The sequence below is a fragment of the Furipterus horrens genome, unplaced genomic scaffold (assembly GCF_987537825.1).
Source record: "Furipterus horrens unplaced genomic scaffold, mFurHor1.1.pri manual_scaffold_8, whole genome shotgun sequence".
NCBI classification, from domain to species: domain Eukaryota; kingdom Metazoa; phylum Chordata; class Mammalia; order Chiroptera; family Furipteridae; genus Furipterus; species Furipterus horrens.
Genome location: NW_028327178.1, coordinates 89,752,832 through 89,762,684, shown reverse-complemented (window position 1 = coordinate 89,762,684; position 9,853 = coordinate 89,752,832).

The following is a 9,853-nucleotide window of genomic DNA, read 5'->3' as shown; positions in this document are numbered from 1 at the left end:
AGAAAAAATGGACAGACTGAGATGAGAAGTAGAAATTGTGATGTCACAATTATAATTGGCAATTTCAACACTCCTTTCTCAGAAACTGATCAAACAAATAGGCATAAAGTCATTTAGTATATGGAGGATTTGAACAGCATTATCAATCACTTTGACTTGATCAACATTTTAGAACACTACAACCAACAACAACAGAATGCATATTATTTTCAAGTACACATGGAACATGAATCATGATAGACTATATGTTGAACTATAAAACAAGTCTCAAATTTGCAATAAAATTAAATTAAAAATCAATTTAAAAAAAAGGACTTCGGCCAAGATGGAGGCCTAGACAGACATGCTGGGTCTCCTTCCACAACCAAGAAGGATAACAACTACCTCAAAACTAGAGACAAGCAGAAGTTCCAGAAAATGGAGCTGCATGGAACTCCAACAAACAAAGATATAAAGAAGAAATACTCATCCAGACAGGTAGGAGGGGTGGAGCCAGGGCGGAGAGGACACACTGTGGTGGTGGCATTAGCAGTGGCAGTGGTGGCAGCAATGGCAGTGGAGGCAGCAGGAGGCCAGAAGAAAATGCAGTCACACATTTTGAAAAGTGGGGAGGGACACCTGGGAAGCTCTGCCAGCTCCTGATCAGATTGCGCAGCTCATGGTCCCAGTGCCAGGGAATATCAAGCCTCTTTGCTTTAGACTGTGCAAACCAGTGGGGGTTGGGGCAGAGGAAGAAACTGTTGGTTTCTCATCAGAGTCCACTTGTTTAAAGGGCCCCCACAGTCCTAGAACATCCACAGGCCCACCTACTCTGGGAACGACATCCAGGACAACAGCTAGAGAGGTGCCAGTCTCATACAAAAGTGCGAGAGATGCCTGGAAAAGGGGCAAGTGCTGAGCAAGCAGCATTGTTCCCTCTGTGACCCTTACCCCACATACAGCACCACAATGTGGTGAAATGGGTCACCCTGTACTGACAAATACCTAAGGCTTTGCCCCTTACAACATAACAGGAGCAACAGCTCTACCTAAGACATGGAGGCAAATAAACACAGGAGCCTGTCAGAATGAGGAGACAGAGAAGTATGGCCCAAAAGGAGGAATGAATCGAGGTTCCAGTTGGAAAACTAAGCAACGAGGAGCTAGCCAACCTAACAGACACAGAATTTGAAACACTGTTGAGAAAGATGGTCACAGGCTTGATAGATATGCTTGAGTACGGCAAACGTATAAGGGAAGAAGTGAAAGCTATGCTAAGTGAAATGAAGGAAAATCCACACAAAACCAATGATGAAGGGAAGGAAACTAGAGTTCAAATCAATGATTTGGAACATAAGGAAGAAAAAAACAGTCAACCAGTACAGAATGAGGAAACAAGAACTGAAAAAAAATGAGGAGAGACTTAGGAACTTCTAGGACAACTTTAAACATGCCAACATCTGAATCATAGGGGTGCCAGAAGGAGAAGAGCAAGAGCAAGAAATTGAAAGCCTATGTGAAAAAATAATGAAGCAAAACTTCCCAAATTTGGTGAAGGAAATAGACATACAAGTCCAGGAAACACAGAGAGTCCCAAACAAGCTAGACCCAAAGAGGACCACACCAAGACACATCATAATTAAAATGCCAAAGATTCAAGATAAAGAGAGAATCTTAAAAGCAGCAAGGGAAAAGCAGACAGTTACCTACAAAGGGGTGCCTATAAGACTATCAACTGATTTCTCAAAAGAAACTTTGCAGGCAAGAAGGGACTGGCAAGAAGTATTCAATGTGATGAAAAGCAAGGACCTACATCCAAGATTACTCTATCCAGCAAAGCTGTCATTTAGAATGGAAGGGTTGATGAAGTGCATCTCAGACAAGGTAAAGCTAAAGGAGTTCGTTATCACCAAGCCATTAGTGTATGAAATGTTAAAGGGACTTATCTAAGAAAAAGAAGACGAAAACTATGAACGCTAAAATGACAACAAACTCACAACTATCAACAACTGAATCTAAAAAATAAAAACAAAATCCAATTAAGCAAACCAGAATAGGAACAGAATCATAAGTATAGGGATCATTTGGAGGGTTATCAGCTGGGAAGGGGAAGGGGGAGAAATGGGGAAATAGTGTAGGGATTACGAAGCATAATTAGTTGGTACAAAATAGACAGGGGGAAGTTAAGAATAATATAGGAAAGGGTGAAGCCAAAGAACTTATATGCACAACCCATGGACATGAACTAAGGGGGGTGGGATTGCTGGGGGAAAGGGGTTACTGGGCAGAGGTGAGCAAAGGGGAAAAAAAATGGGACTACTGTTACAACACTATCAATAAAATATATTTTTAAAAATAAGAAAAAAACAAAATAGAACCCGCCACCCCAAATATTTGGCAATTAATATTTGTTTGAATAACCTATGGGAAGAAGAAATCACAGCGGGAATTAGAAAATATTTTAAATTGAATTATAATGAAGATATAACACATCAAAATTTGTGGCATGTATCTAGAGCAGTGCTTAGAGGGAAATTTATAGCTTTATATAAATTATATAGCTTTTTTTCTGATATAGCTTTAAATGTGTATATTAAGAAAAAAGAATGGTCTCACATGATCTGAAAAAAGAAAAACAAAATAAATATCAAAATAACAAGGCCTGGATAGAAAGTCAAGGTAAATTGAGTGAAAAAAAAATTATATCTAATATTTACAGTATTGTGGCAGACATACATTGCTTGCTGCCCCTCAATGTCCATTCTATCTTTCCTTGAACATAGAATCCCTGATTTTGAGTCAGCACATGGCTATTCAAAATAAAGCGTCCTAGACTCCTTTGCAATTAAGTGTGGTGATGTGACTAATGAGATGCAAGCAGCATTAATGTGTGTATCTTCTGAGAGGTTGTGTCTTATTTGGACTCCTTACCACTTCTGGCTGGCTGGAACATGGCTGTGGTGGCTGCAGCTTGAGCAGCATATTGGATGGAAGGCAGTGGACTCAAAAGATAGAAGGAGCCATGGTCCCTGCGCTGTGGAATGCCACATCAGCCTTGGACTGTTTGCTTCTAAATTTCTTTTCCATGAGAGAGAAATATACTTCTTTCTTGTTTCAATCACTACTATTTTGAGTTTTATCGTTTGCAACTAAACTCAGTCCCAATGCATATAACTGTGATCCCACTTATGTAAAAAAAATAAAATAAAATAAAAAAATAAGGAAAGAAAAAAGAAAAAGAAAAAGAAATTAACTTATATGTGTCAGATAGATGATTTTGACTTCGGTACAAGAAATCCCCAAGATAATTTGCTTCAGCACTGAAAATACATTATCTTACATAACATTAAGTTCAGAGGTGAGCAGCTTCAGGGATGGTTAATTTGGTGGCTTGACCTCATCATCAGTGACTCAGGTACTTTTCATCTTTCTACTTTGCCATCTATCCTCTGACTAGATCCATCATAATTTCAAGATGCTGGCTACAGTTCCAGACATCACATTCATACATTTCAATGACCAGTAGAAGAAAAGGGACTGTCCCTTCTTGGTGCAGCTCTTTTTTGTTTGTGTCTCAGTACTTTTGTTAGAGCAAAGAAACTTTTTCTAGAACTTTCCAGCCAACTTCCCTCACCCCTCAGTGACCATAGCTGGGTTGTAGGCCCATTTTTAAGCCAATCTCTGGCTTAGAGCAATCAGGTTTATTCTTGACCCATGAAAAGAGAACAACAGCAAAATTGCAGCTCCGGCAGCGTGGAAGAAAAGAAAAATAGCCAAATGCCTGCTACAGCGCACATGTAAGTGGACAAGAACACCTGGAAGGATACATCCTAGAATGCTAATGGTAGGGAACTCCAAGGAGAGGAGTGGGACTTGGGGGGAGGATGGAACAAGTTCTGTAGCAGATACCACAGTTGCCTATCCAATGAGCGTTACCACTTCTCTGCTGCTGACAAAAACCATCTTGTTAGGGCAGCAAAGGATGAGTCATAATTGGTTCAAGCCAGGTATGGCAATCTCAATCATTTTTGCCAGATAATTGCTTTTTCAGCCTCTCTTGCAGCTAGAGACTCAGCCTGGTCAGTGAGTTATGAAGGGACATTGCTGGGAGAACAATTTCCTCATTGGTAAAAAGAAAAGTTGTTTCTGACCTTTTTCCTTTCATTTTAAAAAATAATTTTATTTATTTAATTTTTAGAGGGGGGAAGGGAGGGAGAGAGAGAGGGAGAGAGTCATCGATGTGAGAGAGAAACATCAACTGGTTTTCTCTTGTACGCGACCTGACCAGGGACCGAATTTGCAACCCAGGCATGTGCCCGGAACAGGAATCGAACAGGTAACCTTTCACTTTGCAGGATTATGCCCAACCAACTGTCTTACTTATATGGAATTGTTGCAGTCATACTGCAACCATGAGGGAAAAGCCTAGAGAATTATGTAGATGTACACCCAGTATCTGGCATTTTAAGGCTGACGAATCGACTTTAAAATTGCCGACCTCTGGGCTCTTGTTAGAAAATATCCTTATAAGGATTTCTATCATGTGTAGCTGAGAGCAGCTTAACAGACAAATGCATCTTTACTTTTTACCATATGTTTTCCATTGTTTTTGACATATTCTTATAATTAAAATGTATTATTTCTGTAATTCAAAGTTCAATTAAAAAATATACCATTGGGCATGAGCACCTTTGGGAACCCAATAGGCCCGAAGAGGCACTCTTGGAAAGGGGACTGGGAGGAGTTGAACAAAAGGAACGAGCTGTTCTTTATAATTAAGTACTGACTTCATGGTATGAAGGGTGGCCTTGCAGACTGAGGGGTGACTGAGAATACATTTTTCTATTACTATCTGGGTTCAGATCAGAGGTTACTAACTGTCAGCCTCTGGTCAGAATTTGGCTGGTGGAAATATTTTGTTTCTCCTGTTCAGGGTTTTTAAAAATTGGAATGAGCAATAATGATTTAAGAATTGGGACACTTCACAGAAATATCTAGTTTGCAGACCTTTTCTTTGGAAAACCCAAAATATCTGGCAATACTAGGTTCATATCCTAACATCAGAAATAGGCAGCTTAGTTCTGTTGCTCCCCTAATGCACAGGACAGGTACTTCCAATTTGCCACAGACCTTGATGCTCCCTAATGCCCTTCACCCAGTGTACTTCACTGATTTCTAGTATCTGTCTAATACTTTAAGCATTTGATTTAGTGTCCTCTGGTTTAGGTTTTAGAATTAATGCATGTGTGCATTTATGTGTAATATTCAACAGTTACATTCTAGACAATTGGCCACGTAAAAAGGCCACTGACCTCATTCGCACAGGCAGGCAAACCTTGAAGAGAACTAGATTTGGAGTGTCACACTCACTCTGGACTGTTCTGTAAGACTAGAAGAGCTAAGAGCACTCTTGACTGTCCTGTTGGGTCACTTGGAGACTAAATCCATCTTAAATACCCCAGACTTCTGAAGATATACTGCTGGGGAAGGGAGATCATTCGGAGGGAAGACTTACATCTGTGAGTAGGGAGTAGGGTTTTCTGAAAGACAGATGGGGATTTGCCCACTAGACGCTTGAAGAAGCTGGTGCTCTTGGAGAGAAGCAGGGACTTGAGGAAGAGAAGTAAGTTCAAATTATGGGGGTAACATCCTAGAGCTCCTGACACACCATGGGAGGCTACCCCTTTAACTTAGGGCCCTTTCTATTCATTAGAACCAGATGGAGTGTGTGTGTGTGTGTGTGTGTGTGTGTGTGTGTGTAAACAGAGAGAAAATCCATCCATGATCTCTTCCATCCTTCATTCTATCTTGCTATGGTAGGCAGAAGAGCAGCTCCTCCAAATGTCCACGTTCCGCTCCCTGGAACCTGTAAATATGTCATGTTACATGGCAAAGGTGGATTAAGGTCGGAAATGGAATTAAGGTTGCTAATACCTGGCTTTAGAATAGGGAGGTTATCCTGAATTATCTGAGTGGGCTCAATGTAATCACAAGGGTGGAAGAAGGAGGCAGGAGAAGGGGAGAAGCACAGAAGTGGCAGCAGGAGATGGACTTGACCTGGTGTTGTTGGCTTTGAAGATGGAGGAAGGAGTCATGAGCCAAAGAAAGTGGGCAGCTTCTAGAGGCTGGGAAAGGCAAGGAAACAGATTCTTCTCTAGAGCCTCCAGAAAGAAATGCAGCCCTGGCTAGTGTGGCTTAGTGGATTGAGCACCAGCCTGTGAACCAAAGGATTGCCAGTTTGATTCCCAGTCAGGGTACATGCCTAGGTTCTGGCTAGGTCCCCAGTTAGGGATGTGCAAGAGGCAACCGCACATTGATGTTTTTCTCCCTCTCTTTCACCCTCCCTTCTCCTTTCTCTAAAAAAATAAATACAATCTTAAAAAAACGAGAAAGAAATGCAGCCCTCTGAGACCCATGCTAGATTTCTATTCTACAGAAGTGAAAAATGATAAATTTTTGCTGTTTTAAGCTACTAAATTTATGGTAATTTAGTACAGAAGTCATAGGAAATAAATACTCCAGGCCACCTGGAGGAGCCACGTGTCGGTGACATTCCAGCTTACTGCCAATATCAACCTGTGGACATGTGAGTGAGGACACAGACTTGTGAGATGATTCTAGTCACTCCAGTATCTGAGCTTGCCAGCCGAGGCCCTGGAGGGAAGCTGTACCCATTTTGCCCTACCCAAATTCCTGACTCACAAAATACATAAGTATAATAAAATGATTGTTTTTATGCCACTAAGCTTTGGGGTGGTTTGTCTGGCAGCATAGTAACTGGAACAGCATCTCTTCTAGCCTTGAACTTGAACCAGATGGAACTGGGGAAAACTGCACACACTGCTGAACCCAGAGGTCCCATCCCATCATTAGTATTATTTTTAACTGAACCCTGAACTGAACAGAAGGGAACACTGCTGAAATTGAAACTGAATTTGTGTATTTTTTCAAGCTGTTGAACTAAAGTATTCAAATTTTCTTGGGAAAAAGACCATCACATAGAGAAATCTACCTTAAACTCCTTCTTTCTGTGTATTTTGATTTGCCTGAGGTCACACATGCACAGCAGAGCTCAGAGTTTCTTAATCTTTATAAACAGCCAGCTATGACTCTCTCTACCCTCCTTACCTTCCCTTGTCAAAGTTTACTGAATGAAAGAAGGAGTGAGATGTGAATTTCCCACCATCCAAGCACAGGGAGTCCCAGCCTGAACCTGATTCCTTGGGGGTCCCTGAGTGGAAGCTTTGTGTCCCTGGCTGAGAAATTGGAACTTTCCATCAAGGCCAGTGATCCTGAGTATTTGAGCCACCCGGCTGGGGTGTGTCAGGATCCAGGTGTCCTTCATCTCATCTGGATCAGGCTGAAACAGTTTGTGGTGCACCCCCACAGAAAAGGGGGGGCTCTGAGGAAACTTGGGGCCCATGGGAGACGTTCATCTTTCCAGAGCTTTATCATTTTTTCCATAACACTACTCTCCCTTCAAGGTGGAAAGTCCCAGCTGTTGGCTGAGGATCCTCTCAGAGTGCTTTTGTTCTCCACCCTGCCCCCAGCGCAGGCAGCAGGCTGCTGGGCAAAGGACACCTCGTTTTTTATACCGGTGTTTTATCCGGTGCAATAAAGACAAGCCCTTAATACCACAGGACTGGATTTCTCTGTTTCAAATCTTGGCTCTGCTACTTGCTAACTGTGCAATCTTGGCAAGGTTGCTTCTCTATGCTATAGTTTCTCCATTTAAAAACTGGCATGGTGATAATATTGACCAGTTTTGAGGAATTAATATATGAAAAGTGCTTAGCACAGCAACTGATACATGGCTGTAACTGTTTGCTGTTATTATTGCATGACCTTGGGCAATTCATCTCCTTTCTCTGGGCCTCAGTTTCCCCAATTGTACAATGAGGGTAGCAGTTTCTACCTGATCTGAGAGTAAATTCTCACTACCCTTTCCTGCTGTGTGACCTTGGACAAATTTCTTGGGTTCAATTGGCCTCATTATGTTCATCTGTTAAATGGTACCTACAAAGTAGATGGTTGTGGTGATGATGAGAAAATATGTAGCAAGCATGTAGCACGGGGCCTAGCACGCAGAAAGAGCTAAAACAAAGGTTAGCTTTATTTTTCAGTTTGTTTTTATGGATGACAAAGAACTTTCTAAACTATACTTGGCTAAGTCCCTGGGAGGAATATTGTGGTTTTCTCACATGCTTTCCCAGCCATGCCTTATTCACAGACACCTAGAATCAGAGAGGTCAGGACTGGAAGGGCCATTGTACAGACTGGTTAATTGATCCATTCAACAAATAGTTATTGATCACCTGGTATGAGCCAGGCACTATTGTAGGTGTTTGGGAGAGAGCAGCTATGAGGGCCCTGCTCTCGTGAAGCTTTCATTCCTTTGGGTGAGGCAGACAGTAAACATGAGTACATGAATAGGTGATACAAGTTTAGATTCAATCCCTTTATCTTACAGATGGGGAAACTGAGGCCCAAGAGAGAATGACACCTTCCTCAAGTCCTCCAGTGTCACAGCAGGGCCGAAGACTTCGTCATAGTCTCAGGATATTCTACCTTTAACAAACCCTGGTTTCCCCAATGTCTTACTATGTAATAGTAGGAACCAACATTTACTGAATCTTCCTAGATGCAGGAACTGTTTTAAGTACTTTACACATGGTAAGTCATTTAATTCTCACATCAACCCTGAGGGAGGGAATTGCCATGAATCCTATTGTATAGATGGGGAAACTAAAGCACACAGAGGTGGAGGGGAGCAAGGTTTGAACACAGATGCCCTAGTTCATGGATCTCAGCCATGGTGCTGTCCTGCTGTGCTGGACATACTCTTTCACTCGTACCTTGATCTGCACTATTTCTTTCTCCCCTGCCCCACCTTCAATCCTGGTCTCAAGGATTTCTTTCACACTCTGAGAAACCTGATAAGCCCTTTCCCTGTCTGGCCCTCAGTTTTCCCATCTGTGAATTGAATGGATTGGATTGGATTGTCTTCAAGGCCCTCCATGACCATCCTGATTTTAGCCCTTTATGTTTGTAATTATTTTTTTTCCCAGTCTGCTTCCCCCTTCCCCTGCCCCTGCTCAGATGGTGAGCTCCAGAGGCAGCACCCTACTCCTTCCATTCACTGTGTTGTCTCCAGAGCCTGGCACTATGCCTTGCACTTAGTAGGCCCTTGATAAATATTTGTGGATGGAGAAAGAAATGACACGGAAGTCCTCAGTTTTCTCAGAAACAGCTTCTGTGCTCTCTCCCTGGCCCCTCTTCCTTTCTCAGCCTGTGGGGCCTCCTCTCTCCCTCCCTTCTTCCCTCCCTCCCTTTCACCTCCCAGGGCCGACTCAGGCCCTCCATCCGGCCTGCATTTTTCCGGGTTTGATATCATTTTTTCCACTCTCCAGGCTGCTGCAGGCTGCCTCTGCCAACTTTCCACAACTACAGCCCCTCCCCCATGACCACAGGCCCAGGACAGCTTGGGGTGGGGGAAGACCCTCCTCTTCTTCCCTTCCCCAGGCTAGAGTTGGGATGGGGAAATAACTGCCATCAGCGTCTGGCTGGCAAGATTTCGGGGGTGGGGGTGAGGGTCACAGCTGGAGGCTGTGGCTTGCCTGCCTGTGCTGTGTTCTTCCTTGGCACCATGTTCCTGGCAGCAGGGACAGGGCCCACGTGGGGCATCTGGAAGGGCAGTTGTTTGGGGGCAGTGTGTCAGGCATCAGGGACACAATGGTCCCAACTGCTTGCATCTTGTTCTCTCAAATTAGTGACACTCCTTCACCTTAGGCTGGAAACCCCTGACCTGACCCCAAGGCCCCATCCCCAGCCAGCCTGGATGCCTCACTACCTCCTACCTCCTGCACAGACATAG